This window comes from Tribolium madens, unplaced genomic scaffold, assembly GCF_015345945.1.
Source record: "Tribolium madens isolate multiple individuals breed KSU strain unplaced genomic scaffold, Tmad_KSU_1.1 Scaffold_91;HRSCAF=231;Tcas5.2_LG7, whole genome shotgun sequence".
NCBI classification, from domain to species: domain Eukaryota; kingdom Metazoa; phylum Arthropoda; class Insecta; order Coleoptera; family Tenebrionidae; genus Tribolium; species Tribolium madens.
Genome location: NW_025401063.1, coordinates 12,941,378 through 12,961,157, shown reverse-complemented (window position 1 = coordinate 12,961,157; position 19,780 = coordinate 12,941,378). Strand labels below are relative to the sequence as shown.

Genomic DNA, 19,780 nt, shown 5'->3' with positions numbered 1-19,780 from the left:
ACCAAGTTGCATGTTTTGGTGCTATTTCTTTTGTTTTATTGTTTCTGCAAAGTACTTACCTACTAACAATTGAACACATTTTACGCCATATTTTTGTCATACATACGTAATGCGAGAGACAAAATTCTACTTTTATTCAAAAGAAACATTGTTTTTAAACAATTTTTGTATCTTATAAAATTGTGTCGACCCTGGTTTTAGAGGAAAAAATAATTTAAGTAAACGCTTCAAAATTTCGGAAGTTGGCCATTTATTTATAAAGACGAGACGAAGCGAGTCTGGAATAGCAAATAAGTCCACAAAAACGTTTTAAGGAACGTGTTACAAACAACATTTTTTATTAAAGTTCCCAAAAACCAGGGGCGGACTGGCCAGGGGTGCCGGGGTGCCATAGCACCCCGGGCCCTTGGGTCTTACGGGCCCGCAATTATGGTAGGCTTATTATGTCAATAGCACATTGAAATAATATCAATTATTTTAAATTTGTAAATAAACTTTCCACAATGCATAGAGCTAGAAGTGCTGAACCGCGATTTTCGCAGCTATATAAGTGTGTTTAGTTTGAAGGAATTAAAAAATTGCCATCATAACAAATAAAACTATAATTTCTATAATTTCAATTATTTTAGCTCAATGTTTATAAGGTCTTACACGCATGTAAGAAAAATTTCGCGCAGATTTATACAAGTGATTCAAAAATTTGTGTCATAATTTTAATCACGAATACTTCTCTACAAATGAGCATAGATAACACAGTAATCCAACTCATGAAGCAATAGAAAAATTACAGCATTTATAATCATCAAGAAATAAACAAATGTTCCTTTGGATTTAATGAAATTTACATTAAATATGACAGCATTGACAGCGACGTGATTCGTAGTGGATTCTTTCCAAGGTACGTTCAAAATTTATAAATTCTAATTTTGTAGCGCGGTGTAGAATTTACTTTAAACTCAAATAACTCGAGAACGGTACATTTTGGCGACATGAAACTAATCTTTTTATAAAAAAAAATTGTTTGGGTTGTATCAAAAACAGAAATTAATAAGCAGAAAAAAAGTTATGATCCCAACACTGGAAGGACCCATTGCTACCGGAAATGTATAGCTTCTACAAGACTTCCGTTTACACCAAATCAAAGAGTGTCTTTTTGTCTATATTTCCAGAAAATCATTTTTTCATAACGACTTTTAGAAAGTTGTAATTTTTCTATTTTTTGAGTTGGGTCAATAAATACTGTACTATCTATTCTCAATTGTAGAGGGGTGTTCGTAATTAAAATTATGCCACACATTTTTTAGTCAACCGATATAAAATATGGTTTTTACTTAAATGAATTTAATTTGAATTTTTTATTTTTTTATTAGGTATTATTAGTGGGCATAAATAAATGGAAAAATCGAAATATAAGTATAAATTTGGTGCACAGAAACGAAAAGAAAAACAAAAATTAAAATTACAAGCAGCCTCTGAAGACGTTCATCTAAAAACTTTTTTAGATTTTTTTTCGGTTATTAAACCATCACGATTTCAACTGACGTCACCATCTCAATAGAGGAAACAAACTCCTTCATAAAAAAATACTACAAGTGACAAGTAGTTTTTATACATATTTTTATTGTATTGTATATTGGGCCCTCATTTCAACTTTTAGCACTCCATATAAAAATTTGCCAGTCCGCCCCTGCCAAAAACACATTCACATCCCTTATTGTTTGCTAACTATTTTATTGAGTCCAAAAAAACTTATTTTAGGGACTCAAGTAAGTCCATAAAATAGCTATTTTTGAAAGCGTATACAAAACATTTTTTTTTATTGATATCCATCTATTTCTTTTTTAAGCTATTTAAGCTATTTAATAAAGTTTTGAATTTTTCTAGAATACAACTAAAAGTGTGTAATGTGTACATGCGTACATTTCTTATTTTTATTTTTATGACAATATTTGTCAATTTATATTTCTTAAAATAGACATTAACACAATAAAATTGAAAAACTTTTGTTGAAGATATCGAAGTGGGGAATTTTGATATTTTAAATAAAAACTTCAACTCCCACAACAGTTGGAATAACTCTCTTGAAAATAACGCATTTAGACGCATTTACAGATATTTATTTAAAAAATGTAAAACTTGATTTACATCAAATATAGCATGGTAAACAATTTTGCTTCAACATTGTTTCAACATGAATTAGTTAAAAAAAATCGAAAATCAGCAAAAATTATGGTATATTTTAAATATTTTTCATTTTTGCAGTTGATGTGAATACACGTAAATTAGTTGATTTGTAAGAAGTACATACACCAAAAGTATGAATGCACTATATTTTGGCATGTGCAAGTAATCTGCGAAACAAATCAAGTGTTTTTATCTTCTGCTGGTGCAATAAAATTACCTAATATACTGGATTATATGTTTTTTGGCAAGCTCCCAATTCTGGTAGACGTTTCGATAATTCCAAGAAACTTTATTAAAATACCATACATCACATAACAACAACAACATATTTAATTATATAATCGTATCGTCGCCGTCGAATACGAACAAAACTCTGGCTCATTAAACTCGTCTCACGCTTGTGACAAGACATCGAAAAATTTTTGGCAAATTATTCGGTCCGCGATAGATTTTTAATTTGAGCGCAAATCTTGTCAGATTAAAAGTTTTTATTGTGGCGCATCCTCTAATGAAAAACGTTTTAGTATAATTATTTTAATGTGAAGAAGCAGAAGCGCCAACTTTTAATTCGTAAAGTTTCTCTAATATATTCTTGTCTACTTTGCATTTGGGACGGCATTCGAGATGGAGAGAAAGCTTGCAGTCAGTGATCGATTCGCTAAAAAGCAGAACTTTGGAAATATGAAAGCTGAAAAATGCAAAGTTTAACGGAAATAGTTATTTAAAAGCTCCTAAAACTAATGGAAAAACTTCAATACCGACGCTACGTATATACAAACAAGAAATTTTGCCGGTGCATATGGTTTTAATCTCGTTTCCATTTAAACTTCGAAACTGAGTTGATTTTTTCCAAGTCGCTGGTCGTTTTTGCACAATCAACGTTCTATTTTTCCTGGCGCAATTCCGAACCCTCCTTCCATGTAACGGAATAAATGAGTTTTAATGAACAATTTCAGCGGAATATGTTGAATTAGCTTCACGGAATTAAATAATTAAGACGATTTCAACTTTTAATAATTAATTCATACGCGAAAAACTTCATATATCCATTGAAAACAATCTGTTTTTCCCATATAGGCACAGGTGAGTGTTTATGAAAACTTGGATACGCACATTCGAGGTAATAAATCACACAAAGTTCATATTAAATTTTTAATATTTATGTCAAAATCACTTACCTAACTCTGCTTTAATAACACTCAGGGGTCGCGTTTATATTAAATTCTGTTTATTAAAGCAAGGTTAAAATTTCTTATGCCTTCTAATCATGACTGCAATTATCACCGACGGATTTAATATCTCCGATTTATTAGCGTAGCGTGAAATCGCAAGAGAAGCTTTTGTATTAAATTTTGGGTGCTTTGCGAGATTCTTCGCAAGATATCAACAACAATGTAATTCCAACTGACTCATTCTATTCGATCACAAGTTAAAAATAATCACAAACATTTACAAAATTTATCACTGGATGTTAGTTAACGAGGAAAGAGCTTTAAAGCTTATTTATTTAAAAAAAAATCAAAATAACACGTCAAGGAACTTTGTAATGTTTCCACAAATTGATTACACATACTCTACGTAAGCACTTAGAAAACTAAGAAAATAAGATAACAAAACTAAAATAATAATTCTAAAAAGATATTCTTTTTTATTTTCTCACTTACTGAGTCCAAGTTCGATAAATTAACATTTCACAAAAATGGTGTTTCTTTTTAAGAATTTACGCAACACTTTTTTAATTCTATATTTAGGACCATCCTATTAAAAACTTAAAAAACTCTGTTTATAAATTATTAGAAAGTTTCGGCGACATTTTTCAACCGGTCAGTTTGTATGTCAGAACTAATCGTGAAATGTCGCTTCGGCTTTAATAATGAAACAGTCTCTATATTTATATTGAATTTGGTTTTCTCCATAGTCTTTTGTTTAAAACAACAAAAAAAGTAATTTTTAAAACTTTAGTTTTGAACTAGCACTTTATTTAAAAATAAATTTTTATTAGAAACTAAATAAAATCTTCGTAGGGAGGTTATTGTACCGTAAATTATTTCACGTAAAATACAGTTTTAAGTAAGCTAAAACTTACTTTTACAAGAAGCAAACTTTCTGAAATATAGATTATAATAGCTAGACTTGTAAGTTGAAGAGATTTCTGAAGTGAATCATTTGTCAAAATTCTGATGCTTAAAATTCCTTTGCTGTGTCATCAATCTTGCTCTAAATTACTCTTTGTCCAAATTAAACTTTTAGAAACATAAAATGTCCAAAAGAATGTTAGAAATAAAAATTTTTACATAAAAAATTGATCTATTTTAAAAAGTTAGTTTTTTTGAAGTGAAATATCACAGGGCTTAATGTAAGAATCCCTTTAATCAATATATTGATGTTAAGGCTCTCTGTTCATTAATTTTAAAAGATTTACTCAAATTGCAGCAATGATGCAGTAAAATTCGCAAGCTTCCACTACTACCTAAATAAAGTTTAATGTATGTCTGAAATTTAAATTTACATTTAATAAAACTATGAATAAGACGTATGCGGATAAAATTATGTTTAGTGTTTACTCAACCGTTTCTGTATCACGTCTCAAATCACATCTTAAAATCTCGCAAAAAGTTAGTCCCAAAGAGAATCAACTGTTCCGTGTAACCTAAATCTGGAAAAGGTTATTGCACTGCGACTGCACCTGGCAGAGAGACATGGAAATGAACCACCCCTTGTGTTTATAGTAACAGTCGCGTCAACTTGGCAAGGTGCTCAAGAAATCCGGAAATGAGAATGATTTCAGGAAAAAGTCGGAGTGATGAATCTTTGATTGGTGGTGAATTACTTGAACGAAAATTAACAAATTAGGAAAGTTTTTCTTATAAACTTTGGCAATTACGAGTGACACACTGTATAATTCACAAGATTGGGATTTGCTACGAAAATTTCACGAGAAAATTCCCCGACTCTTATGAAAATTCTTGATAAGTGTGCCAAAAGCATGTTACATAAAGGATTGACCAAAGTTAACAAAAAAGTTCATCATGGCCAAGTTTTAAAATAAAGCAGATTTTTATCCTTTAAATTATTGTTGTGAACTCCGGCTCTGATATGGATAGAGGCCAAAACACTTAATCGACATACATTTTCTTTGAACATTTTCCAAATTTTAACATGAATGACACAGAGAAGTAATAGAAAAGACGTTAGTTAAAAAGCTTTCCGTTCAATGTGTTTTTTTTTTGTAATTTGTTAGTTTTCTTTATTATACAGTATGTCCGGAAATTCGCGCACTTCCTTGAAACGGAGTAATTGGGTAGTCCCCCAGAGTACTGAAAAAATGTTTAAAAAATTCTATCTGTCAAAAAAATTTGACATATTTTTATGTCTATTTAACGATACTGATGATCTTGTATATGTTTTTTTAGAATTATTTAGTAAAGGTAGAAACATTTTGCCACAAATAACACTAAACAGAGTTACAATTTAGGATACAGCTTCCTTGTTTCCTCTTCTAATGGCCTGTAGCAAAAAAACTTGGAAAATTATTTTTTCAACAAAAATAAATAGAGTCAAAGTGCAAAATTTAAACTCTCATAACTTCGAAATTTTTATAGATAGATTTTTTTAAACATTTTTCTTGTTGTCTAGGGCATCGCCCGATGATACAGTGTCACGGAGGTGCGCGACTTTCCAGACAACCTGAATGAATTTAGGTTGTACCCGTATTTGGTATTCCAGCTAAAAGTTAAAAAAAATTCTTACAAATTTCATCTGCTAAGAATATTAAGCAAAATATCTGTTTTATGTACAAAAACATATTTAGCAATATGAGTAATTAAGAGCCTTTATTTACAGATATTCTCAAAAAAAAACAGTAATAAAAATTTCGTCCACGCAAATTATTTCGTCATTTAATTCGAAAATTTCATGTTCCTATTTGTTTAAAAATTGACGATGAGAAAATCTCAAGCCATTTACATATTATGTGATAGCCTTTTTCCGGAAAAAAGATACTTGTAGTATGTACTAGTGGTTAAAATGACGCTGACAAATTATGTAAAATAATAATTGACGCTAAAAATAAAATAATAAAGTTGTAAATTATGTTATAAGTCTGGTAAGTCAAATATTAGAGTTTTGAGTTCGGAATATCAAAATGTGTGCCGTGAAAAATTTTAGTTTTTTATTATACAAGACGATAAAGAAATTGTTTATTTACGAGTGAAAAGGTTAAGTTTATGAGTGACAAAGACACGAGTGGACTTTTTTTCACGAGTAGATAAACAATCTTTATTGTCGTGTATAATATTTCGTTTTATTTTGTACTCACCTAGTCACCTACCACAATTTCTTGTGTCTGGCTGATGAATACACTGGTCAAAGTGGAGTAAATAAAAATTACTTTATTTCACTACACGATAAAAGACTAACTTTATCTACTAAAATTTGTTGATAAAAGCACTATTTAACATTGAGTACAAAATAATAGTAGATTATGTTATTAGGAGTAAAAGTGATTGTTTATGTGGCGAACTGAACGTTCATTTTGCCGAACGGAATGAGGCAAATAGATTCAGCTGACCACATAAATTCACTTTTACTCCAAATAACATATACTATTTTATCTGCAAACGATTCAGATGGAGAGAAAAGAGCAACACAACAATAATCAAGTAAATCACCTTTTGCTTATTGCTTTGCAACAAAATCATAACAAACGTCACGCGTCAGTTTCGAAATTTGTGTTGAGATTTCGAAAGTGTTGATTGATTTAACTGGTGAATAACTGGCGTAGTTTATAGTGCAAAATGTCGAATGCTGATAATCTACCTTGTACCTCTCCAGAAAATGTTGAAAAAGCGAAAGAGACAAGAAAAACACAACAGTGGTAAATATCAAAGTAAGTGTCAAGTAAAAGTGAAAACGCCTAGGCGTAAAAACAGTGTTTTTACTCCATGTCTGAAAAGTAAAACTTCTACCTGTGTCATTTAGTCATAAAAGTGGTCACTTTTGTGACGTTTGCGGATAAACGTAATTTATTTCATATTGTTTCAGAAAATTTGTCAAAAAAAAAACTATTTAACGATGTATTGTGTTTTTTTTTTGGTTACACTTACTGGCTCTGATTTTTATTTTTTTTTTCGTCTCCTTTGCAGTGGTATCTATTTTTAAAACTTCTTACATTAAATTACTAAATAAATATTCCATTTCGAACATTTAAAATGAAAAATTTAAAAGTACTCAGTGCAACCCTGTAAAAATGTGTAAAAAGCCTGATTTACTTCTTTTGAACAAGAATACTGATGTTTAAATAAAGAGATATATTCTAATTTCTTTCTTTACAACAGTTTTAGTACATATTTTTATTGTAATGAAAAAGACGACATTGGCCGAATATTTATTGTATTATAAGAAGGTGAGTATTAGAAAAAATCTTGCACTATTAAATATTTTCCATTAAAATGCAAAATGTGTAGATAATAAGAATTATCTCACTGTCTTATAAACTCCAACGTAAGTAGATTTATCTCTAAATCCTAAGCGCTGTTACACTGTCTGGTAAAATTAGATTTGAAGCAAATTTATTTAGTTTGTCGTATAACTGCCATTGTAATTGACTTTCAAATAAAGCAACGAACGTAGATTTGACCTGCGAAGAACGCCTGTTATCGCAGTTCGAGTATATATAACCATTGTGTGAAAGACAAAACATCGCAGTTTCTCTTGTTGAGATAATTTTAGAAAGTGAAATATTGTGGAGAGTCTTGAATTTTGGAGTCCATAGAGTACAGGCATCCGGAAGAAAGTGAAGGTCCTGCATGTTTTGGTATATCTGGAGGAAGCGTAAAAATTTGGCCGGTCGTCGCGGTTGCGCTAACTCAACGTCATCGTGACAATGGTGCGTATAGAAAGGAAGGCAGGCGTTCTAATAATAGTTTGCTATGTGTGTGCACATGTGGAGGGCGTCATGACTTACCGGTATGGAGGCTTTCTCCTCGGAGGTGGTTCCCCCATTGGGTGGCACATGACCGGCCTTGGCGACGAGGCCCGCCGGCACCCGCACCGTGAGGCAGTCTGGCGCAATTCCCCACTCACACGTGGCCTCGTCGAAGACCACCTCACTCAGTGCATCACCTGAACTCTCACCGCGTTTGCCACACCACCACTCTCCACCCGCGTCAAAGCCCACGGCACATCCCCAGCAGGTCGCGCCTTCTCACCAGCTGATCTGGCTCTGTGGTTGCTGTGATGGTATGGCGATGGGTCGCGTGCTCCCTTTGGGCAAACAGCTGAGTACCCGACGCCGGGAAAGGTTGTGCGGCACTGTTCGACGACGACGCTATTGAACGACGCCGCCACTAGGGCGCAGGTCGACGCGCCGTCGCCAACGCTCCTGCTACCTGCTGCTTGTCCTCTCGATGCCTGCTTACGTGAACTAGTTAATAAATGATCGTGTTTTCGAGTATTTTATCACATAGGTATCAAAGCTGAAGATGCACATCCCAAAGGTTCCTTTTTGGGGTGTGTGGTAAACGGGAGGACGTGGGTGGTTGTCGTCTGACTTCGTTAAACATTTACTACACATACACTAATCAAATTTTCAAACAATAAAAATCATTTCAATAGCAAAATATAGGCAAATAACCTTTATTCATAACATGCAAGGTGAAAAAAAAGTATTGGACCCAGCAGTTTTTTTATCATTTGCCTCGAGAAAAATAAAAAATAATTAACTAAATTAAAAAATGTCATCGTATTTTGAAAATAAAATTTTGTTTTGTATTTGAGTTGTGCGAATTTTTTTCTTCAAAATTGCAACTTGTATGAATATTTTTTATAAAAATTGAATAAAAAGTAGTTGTAATCTTTGTATCATAAAAAAAAAATTTGGAAAAGTTTAAGCAAATAACAATTGGTTTCATACTTTTATTCACCTCGTATGTATTTAATTTGAGAGGCCGTAACTTCTGTTGACATTAGAACAGTAGTAAAATTAAAAATAACGCATTCTTATCGCAATATGAATCAAAATTTTTTCTCTTGAGTTTGTCTTTCTTTATATTCGCCTTCTCTTCTTGACTCCTTATTTCTGTCAGCACTCAATTCATTCCGCTTCCATATTTAGGACTTCTCTTCTACCTCCAATTGTTTTATTTGTATTATTGGCTTAAGAATATATTTTCTACACTACAGGCTATCTCTTTGTGCTTTCAGTAAATTTTATCTTAGTTTCCTACGTCCAAGTACAAGCACACATTCTAACTTGGAAAAAATTGATACAAATAAAGCTTTGTCTCCATTGTTATTACTTGTCTCTCTTGGAAACATCTGACAGTAAATATATTTATAATTTTTTCAGCGAAGATTGCACTTTTTGATGAATTACCTGAAAACGTTAATACAAAAAAAAACATATTTACGTTTGTAAAAAGTAGTATATTATGTTATTAGGAGTAAAAGTGAAAGCTTGTGTGGCGAAGCTGAACCTTTATTTTGCCGAACACAGTGAGGCAAATAATTCAGCTGTTAAATAACATATACTATTTTATCCTCAAACGTATTCAGATCGAGAGTAAAGAGCAACACTATAATTAGCAAGTAAATGAACAAAGTAAGCAAGACACTTTACAACGGAATCATAACTAACGTCATGCGTCAGTATCGGAATTTGTGTTGAGATTTTTGAAATTGTTTATTGATTTAACTAGTGGATGACTAGTGCAGTTAATAGTGCAAAATGTGGAATGCTAATGATCTGCAATGTGCAGAAATAGCTAAAGCAGCGAAAGAGACAACATTGGTAAATGTCATGGTAAAAGTGAAAAAAACAAAGTTTTTACTCCATGCCTGAAAGGTAAAGCTTATACAGGGAGTTTCACACAACTTTACGAGGCTTGCGCCTAATGTACGCACCCAAATATACAAAAGTCACAAAACACTGGATACAAAAAATACACTTCTAACTATTTAATTTTTGGAAACCCATGACAGTAGTTGTCAAACTAATCACTGTTTCATTAATAGTCATAAACTGCAGTTTTTCAGAAACAATTATCATTTGTTCTATCAAGAGACGGCATGAATATGATTCTAGTTTACCTATCTTACTCACTAACTAACTAAAAACGTTGTAATTTTCTAAAGGGTGAACAAACTAGAGAAGATTATTCAATTTTTCAAAATTTTTAATCGAGTTCGTATCGGAATATGTATATTATTGATTCCATGTTACAGGCGCAGGCCTCGTAAAATTACGTGAAACACCCTGTACTTGTGCCATTTAGTCATAAAAGGGACACTTTTGTGACGTTTGTGGATAAAAAAATTTCATGCTTGTATAGAAATTAATGCATACCCTACACAATAATGCATAAAAGTATATTTTAACTTTATACGTAGATAGGTAATCAAAAACTAATATTCACAAAAAAACATCGTTTACTAATTAAATAGCTATTAAGATAATAAGAGTTTTATAGACAGTCTAAAAATGTTTAAATAATCTGTAAGGATAAGCTTATTTTGATAATTATTGTAAATTTGCTTGGAGTTGTTTTTTGCGAAGAGTTTGAAGTCGAGTAGGCAATTAATCTTAGGACGAGTGTCTCATTATGTTCACGTTCAGTAATGAGATTTCAGCGTCGGAACGAGGGGGTAGAAAAAATGAAGGCCGCCAATTAGAAGGACTTAGGTTAAATCCGTTTCGACTGTGGAAGAGAACAAGGCGAAATAGACCGAAATATCTGTATCGGAGCTTTTCAATTAGAAATAATTACGGATATCAAATGGAATTCTGTCGTTTCCATCTTTGCAATTAAGTAAATATTATACAAAAACTTCAAAGGACCTCATAACAAGTGCAGACCGAGAAACTGAGACGACTGCGTAATCACTTAACTAAATATGCTAATTTCTGAGGATTTAAGAGTTGCTGTCGACTGCCAGTTTTCCGGTACAAGTGCCGTTACAGGCGCAAACGGAAATAACTTTTCCGGTTCTAGCATGATATGTCATTCCGGTTCAGGTGGTTATACGGTTAATTTTGCTCCTATTGCGCTCGCATTTATTAACTGACGTATACGTAAATTAATGCTACACTGCGGTCTGCTTAACTGGAAAAATATCGCTATCAGACTGATGATAATGGCGGCATAAAGCGAATTACGATCTATGAATTGAAGAGATACGACTCTTGGCAGTTTTTGTGGTCAGTAATAAACGTAAAAAATAAATACACAACGCGCATCTTTATGATCATTAATTTAGAAAATGGCAGTATTACTGGACATACCTGTAATCTCTTCGTGAAATTGTTTGATGACGTGTGGCGGCTCATTACCATTTGTAACTCCGAGGGCTTGACTGACATCTACGACCTAACTAGCACGACTAATTTACACATTTTTAAACCATAATGTTACGAGAAAAACGAAAATAAATTACATGGAAAATCGTAAATATGGCCTACAAAGTCGTGGTGTGTTCATGCAAAAATTTGAAAAAACATACCTACTATTCTACAAAGACTAGCTGATACTAAGATAATGGGGACACTATAATTCCTTTCTATGTTCATACCCGTATAGTATCTGATTCTTTACCAAAACCTTTTTCAGAAAATCTTCCCTCTGAGTGTATGTGACACTAGTGACAGTACTTTCCAAATGTAAAATATTATTACTCACATTTGCCTATAAATTAATTTAAAGAAATTGTAACTTTAAAAACTGAATTTGTTAGATAATTTTAATTTGTTAGATGTTAGATAAATTAATTAATTTCATCTTTACTGTTGGTGTTTTAATTTTTGTTTAGTGTATTATACCACCAGAGAGGTACTCACCATTCTTAAATTCCTGTGGCAAAAACTCTCACCTAAATTGCAGCATTTCTGGAAACCCCTTCGCTATACTCCTGCGACTAAATTTTTCATAAAATTCCAGGAAAACGTTCTTCGTCCTGATTTATCGCGCAATAATGACAACAGTTTCCGAATTTTCTCCATTTCTGCCACAACCCCACCTCCACGCATCCAGCAGTCCGAATTGCGGCCATCCATCAACAATTGGTCTCCGTTCTCTATGGAATCCTCATGTCATATCGTCAGCCGCAAATGCGTGACTATTACCTCTTTCGCTGACCCTCCACCATCAATGACATCTGTACTGTAAGTCAAAATTTAATTGCTACGCGTGTGTGGTTTACGAGAGAAATTTAATGACAAGTCATTTTTCTACGAAGAATAGAAAATCAGCACTTTGAAGAATCTTTGCTGCGCTTTTGATGAATTTTAAAAATCTGATTACAGTAGTGACATTAAGCTTTCATAACATGTCTTTGTTAATGCATTTTTAAAACGAGACTATGCAAATGGGGCCTTTATCGGCCTCGCTCTTCTTCGTGTCTCTGGAACAAGGTTTTAATGATAAAAAATATCCGTTTTCAAAGCGCCGCGCTTCGTCATGATTAAGACACACAACCGAGACGGTCGTTCTATTAGGAAGACGATTTGACTATTATATCATCAAATGTAATTTTATGGGATGACGTTTCTAGGGCAGATTTAGCTTGATGTTGATACGAGTTTGTGATAATGTTAGATTTTGTGTCTATAAAACCCCTTTAGTGACGTAACCATAAACCTCTCAAAATTTAACCACCGCTTTCTAACACAATATTTACAATTTGCCCATTACGGGATGCGGGTTTGTGGTTTATGTATAAAACTTGTTGCAAACTTTTTGACTGCGGCGGGTATTATGAAATTTTACATAACTACGAGTATACTGATTATTAAATACAAAGAAGATTTTATGTTTGTTCATAGAGTTATAAAATTTGGGTTATGGTATCCATATTTTTTGACAACATCTTCAAAAAAGGTTATTTGTAATTAAAAAAGTTATAAAAAAACAAAAACAATTTTAATCCCTAAGATAGCATTTAATTGCCTCAATTTTAATAGGTTTCTTACGAAGTCATCTAACTATTAAAGGAGTACATGAATAAAATAAATCATAGAGGAATTTCCCGTAAATTGAAAACCTTCCACAATCGCCATACTCCCAATTACCATATATAATTTCTGTTCCATAACTGGCACAACAAAATCTGCATTTGTAATTGAAATTGCGTAGAATAATTTACAAATTCTAAAACAGGGTTATATTAACTAGCAAAACATTTCTGAAAGTCCTGCATTTGCATAACGTCAGCTTTGGAGAATTAAAATGGCATTAATTCCGCTGCTGACGTCACAAAACACTGTCTTGCGGCGTTAATGCGCTCCTTCGAGGAAACAATTAAGGGTTTTACCTCTAAAAACTCCACCAATCACATAAAAAAATGTGTTTCGATTTCCGTTATATGGTGAAATAGATATAGAAATAAAAAGCTTTCGTAAGTAATGTACCGAATGATTTTCCGTAATGAAGACCATACGCTTTTTGAACGGTTAAGAAGCACGTTCGTCATTAGTCTTCCGACAGCCGGAATAACACTGGATAAATCTCTTGTCGGAAAACATTCCTGCTGTCGGCCATTAGACCCAAACGTCCTATCATATGGGTCAACCGCAACGGATACATGCTAAGATTTCCTTCAGATATGGCCACAATTTATTACCGCTGCACCATTGGAAAACGAAAAACCGATTCTGCATTTATTCGGACCAGTAAGCAAATAAGCGCTGCTCTAGAAAACGAGATCTAATTTCGCTGTCTCGTGTTGAATCAAAACGAAATTTACCCAATTTATCATTACCTTCAGCCGGTAAAATATCACGTATTACCTACATCCAGTCACCATTCTCTAGTGAGTACCACGACATAATATAAGTGTATTATTCGGCAGTATGTATGTACAACTTGTAGTTTTACGAATTAATTATCAAATGATGAAAATTCAGCTCAACCTTTTTATTGAGTATAAAGAAATGACTAAATGACCGAAATTAAAAATGTTTTGAAAAAAGTGTAAAGCTTTAATTCATTTTGTTTGTAATATAATTAAATAGCATTTAAAAGTCCGAACTCTAAGATATTAAATAGAAAAATATATTAAGCATCAAGACCTACTCATTTACGTCCTACTTACATTACTTACATACATTTTGATCAAAAATTCTTTATGGTCTAATATGTTGAGTTTCCTCTACGTTAAAGTTAGGTATATTACAATTTACAAATAGATTTCATAAACACAATTTTATTTCTAAATGTACTTGTGCTTTTAAGACAAAATTTTAAACAGAATGGGTAAGGACAATTTGTACGCTCGAACATCCCCAGCAGGCACTAAAGTTGCAGTTTTCCACAAGCCGTCACTGTTTGCAACTGTATGAAATGCTCAATATTGGTGCAATCTGCACTTACATACGATAAGAAAGCGAAAAATTTCACTCTTGTGGCAAATAAATGCACCATATAAATCTAATGTTTGTGAAAGGTTTAAAAAGAGTCGCTTGACGCCGATCAAGAAAAGTCAAGAAAAATAGTGGACGGGAAACTGAAAAATTGATTCAAATCTTGCTTTACAATCTTGAACTTTAAACTAATGGAGACATGTCTTTTTGGTTAAAAGCTCAATCTAACAAATATTAAACGAACGAATGTAGATGTTTTTTAAAACGATAATTTGAAAAATGTTTTTACTTTTAGTAAGCAGTGATTTAATTTTGAGATAGTTCTCAAATTGTAAGTTGTTCTTTTTTGTTTTAACGATACTTGTTGAAACTCACTTTGCGTTGTCGACTCAAAGAAGAGGGAAAAAAATCCTGAAACATGGCAATTTTTTAGGACAAGCGGTTTTAGTGGTCTCTCCCGTCGGAGATACCTAAGATTCGTAATAATATCTTGACATTAAATTCCCCTGTGGAAAACTCGGGTGGAAACTGACCCGACTTTGTCTCAGAACGCCGTTCACGATAACATTTGAAAGAAGGTCTTATTTTGACGTAAAAGCCCTGAGGTATGAATTTCTCTGTGACCTGAATATTTCGTCCTGTGTAGATCTATCCATATATCCTTCCTCTCCAGCGGAAACGCGTTTTACTATAAAACACAAACTTTTCCAGCATAAAATATATATTAACAGCGTTTTTGCTTTAGGACGAATCCGGTCGTAGATTCAAAAAAGGAAACGTCGGATTCTGATACAACTAGAAGCATTTAACTATACAGGGTGCGCCAGAACTCGCGCCCCAGAGAAAATTTTCAAGTAAGATAAAATACCAGGAACATGAAAGAAATGTTTAAAAAATTCTATCTGTCAAAAAATTTTGACATTTATTTTTTGACATTTGACATTTTTTTATATTTATTGTATATGTTTTCTTTTACAATTATTTAGTAAAGGGACAAAAATTTTGCCAATAAAAGCCACAAATAACATTGAACAGAGTTACAATTTAGGATACAGCTTCCTTGTTTCCTCTTTTAATAGCCTATAGCAAAAAAATCAAACAGAAATAAATCGAGTCAAAGTGCAAACTTTAAACCCTCATAACTTTGCAATTTTTATAGATAAATTTTTTTAATATTTTTTCCATGTTCCTGGTATCTTACCTTGTATGGCATTTTTCTCTGGAGCGCGAGTTCTGGCGCACCCTGTATACAGAATAAAGCACAGCATAGGCACAATACAAATTTAACATTATCACTTGTACAGAATTTATACCTCTATATATTTATGCCTCTATCATTCTAATTACACACCCCACAACAATTATCGCATCAGATACTCGTATAGTATACAAGGTGATTCACGAGGAATAATGAGCCTGACCAAATTCTCGATGCAACCAACATTACTCTTCGCAAGTTATTTTGCGACAACTGTAATGTTCGTTGCATCGAAAATTTGGTCAGGCTCATTATTCATCGTGAATCGCCCTGTACATGTAAAATTGGAACTTTAACTTATTTTTTTGTCTTATCTTTCCGAGAATAAAATTATATAAAATCCATATTGCACATACAAATATAAGGAGTAAGTTGAAGGAGATGGGTCTGCAATGTCTTGCGAACAATCAACAAAAATAACACAAACAAGTGAAAAATCAATCATCATTCCAAACTAGGTCTAAAATCTTAAAGATAAATTTTAGTTTATTTACATAAAATGTTTGCAGACCCTTTGCTTCTCGATTTGCTATGTACTTAAGAAACAAAGTGATGCGATAATTGTTGTGGGGTGTGTTATATCTGTGCGGCAGTAAATGGCTGCAAATTTGTAATAACAGTTCTTGCAATGCACATCAAGCTGCTAATTTTCGATTCTTTGCAAAGTTTTTCAGCCGTGAATGGCATTAACGCTTAAATTACTTTTCTAATAATTACCATAATAAGTGGCATTAGCAAAGTAACGGCTAAAACTGGTTAATTGCGATCTCGAACCGGTTTCCCAGGTGATCATCGCTGACGCTTTGATGGATCGGTGCGCCGCCCCCAGAGTTAGCCGAACAAAAAATTCAGTTGCATGAATTCCTGAAAAATCTCCAGCACTAAATCTACTGTACAGAACAGTAAATTACACGATGTGGAGAGCTCGGCCATATTTCATGTAAAAATGATTGAAATGCATTGCAGTAGTGTAATGCATGAATCGAGGGGCCGTTGCAGACGAGCCAAACAATTATCTACACACGGTTTGACTTACGTAGAACATTTTTTAGAATTCCAGAGGGAATTTTTCGCGATGGGTCTATTGGACTTTTGGGAATGTGTTTTATAAATGGTCGGAGTAAGGTCCTTCAAATAGCGTTATAATATGAGCCTTCTCGTAATTAAATGTATCGTAAAATTTATTTATTCAATTAATTAAAAAACGTGAAAGGAGATTATAAAAACGCTAAAATGGGGGTGTTAAAAAATCCGTTTTTAATTTTTAAGCTTTGCTTTTTAATTGGACAGCGGTTTTTGCAGTGATGTGGCTGCAAATTGTAACACTTTTAATAAAACACAAAACAAGGATGATTAAGAAAAAATGTTTAGACTAATTTACATATTTTGTCTTTTTGATATCACGCATTTAGACAAATTGTCTTAAATACTTGTAATTGGTTATTTGTTAATTTAAGTACGGTTTCTGTTGAAAAATCAATTTTTTTATTAGTAAAATTAATCGTATGGTAAGATATAATCGGAGCAAGTTCTATTGTGACAAATCCACATCGCTGTAGTGTTTACCGTTTGAGAAGATAATAATAAAGCATCGTCGTGGATAAAGGGGTTGCGTTCCGTTCTGGTTCAGTACAGATTATCAACATTACGTACGGGTTCGATCCGGCCTCTCGCTGCGTTATTGAGCCATAAATTAGTCTGCACAATGCCGGCCATTACCGGCCGTACAGCGATGTTTCTCGATAAAAGCACAACGTGCCCGTTGTCGTTGCCGATTTCACCTAGGCGACGACGCTAGTTCAGCTTCATGAGGGATGTTTAATTACAGAGACGTTTTCAGACCACAGCTCCCTTGCCGATTGATACTATGGTCTATGATTTCGCTTCGGTTGAAAACCAGGTATGAAGAAGTGTTTAATTTGGAGGATTGGGAGGGAAAGGATTAATCGGACTTTGTTGTGTGGAGCACCAGCTCTGAAAGTTGCTTGCCACTGTGTGATTAGGAACGTTAGATTAGAATTTGAATTATATTAAGGAATTCTATCTGTACCTTCGAGTAAACGAGTATACCTAATTGCTACAAAAAAGAGAATTTGTGGAATACATACCGGCGAAAGTAATTATTATTTAGATTAAATATTCATTACATATGAGAAATTGCATACTGGAAGAATGGTAAAGTGGTGATAAGAAGTGTTTTATAAAAACTAGATCACCATCATAACGAAATCTTGGTCTTATTCTCAAATGTGTTTCAAATATCTAATGACTGTTCTTTTGTATCATGTTTCGTCTACCATTTTCCTCAAATTACAGGTAAACTACGAGAGAACACGCCTTTGTTGTAGCAATGTTACTAAACAACTCTTGACTCAATTTCTGCTTCGAAATAGATACGGAAATCTTACTACAAACCAAACAAGAACTCGTAATAACAACTTCTTTAAATCTATATTTCACTGCAATAAGGAAATGAAGATAATAATATATTTAATATAATATATTTTTGTAATTTACCGGTTTTAGTGTTTAATTAATCGTTAATATGAGATCCTCAAAGGATTAGGAGTATCAGGATTCTCAAAGGGCCTTCCTCGGGTACAAAACATCCCAATACAAGCTCAAACAAAGTAGATGGGGTAAGTGAGTTATCCGCATAATTAAAGGAGGAAGTTGGAATCGCCATGTAACGCGTTTGTTATCCGTGATTTTTATAACCTAAATATTTACGCAGGAAGTTAAAACTGAATGGAAGTAATTGGCAAGCTCATAGGACATAGTAAACAAGCCCACGGTTAATGTAGGAGGTCGTGAAATTTTGTTTATGCAAAAGACAAACAAACTGCTTTAAAATTAACATGTAACCCCAAAATTCGATGCATTGTTTACAAGATGCTTTCCTATTGTGCGAAATTCATCCAAAGCTGAATTATTTAAAAAAGTATATTAAAACATGCGGCCCATGAGGTTTTATAATGGTTATGCTTTCATGAATTCTAGGAATTGTTGAGGCTCTTCAATTTAACTTCAAACGAAAATGCGATATAACATATTATGCGGCCGCTTGCTAATGTGCATATCTCGTGCATATTTCGTACCATTTACATTGTTGTATGATATATGATACGATTCATTTAAACGCAGATAAATACGTGCAGTTCTAATTATCATGGTAATATAAACGGCGTTTCATCTTGTTCACGGAAAGCACAACTTGATTACGGGATGTTATCGTAACAACAATGCAACTAACAACAACGATAATTACTTCACATTTAAATCCATTACCGACAGACATAATACGGCTCATTATCGAAATCGAAACCGGGAAATGTGAAATTGATGTTGCAAAATTTGGCGCAACTGCAAATGAGCACACCGGGCTTTCAACCGACATCTATCCTAAAAATTTTCAAAAATGTCCGCTTTGTTCAATACTATACGAATTTCAATTAATAATAGAATGTAATACTATGCCAATAATATTACAAAAACAAAGAACATGATCATAGCTATCATTACAGAGCCAATTATACGATTACAAAGTAATAAATGTTGGAACCAGTCTTTAGAAATAATTTATACCTATTTATTTGCATCATTTTCAGTTTGCAATTTGATTAAAAAAATAAGTTTAAATTAACAATAACAATTTCATTCGTCTGTTTTCATGTCACTCAGTTCGTGATAAAAATGTAAATAGTAGAGTGTCTTATTTCGTTCATGAAAATTTAAGTTGAAGCGAGTTTATAAAAAATATATTTTTTTTATAAAATACTGCTATCGTTTTAGGTTAACGGCCCCTACTGAGCCCCCTGTGGGCGCACAGGAGTAGAAAAAAACAGTCACCAAATTTCAAGAATTGACTATTTTTTAACGTTGATTTCGATAAAAAAAAAACATATACTTATTAAGCATGTTATTTTTGTTTATTTAATGTTTTTACATTAAACTCAAATGATTTGGAACTTTTTAATATTTTTTTT

At 33.0% G+C, this 19,780-nt stretch overlaps 1 protein-coding gene across 1 annotated transcript in view; it reads right to left on the bottom strand.

The window, feature by feature from the left end:
- The window catches only part of LOC123012213, a 161,709-nt gene extending 153,154 nt beyond the window's left edge, over positions 1–8,555 (bottom strand). The window contains exon 1 of the mRNA XM_044410088.1: positions 8,150–8,555. The gene's annotated coding sequence lies outside the window, so the exon portion shown is untranslated. The remainder of the gene's footprint in view (positions 1–8,149) is intronic.
- Positions 8,556–19,780: the final 11,225 nt, after the last annotated feature.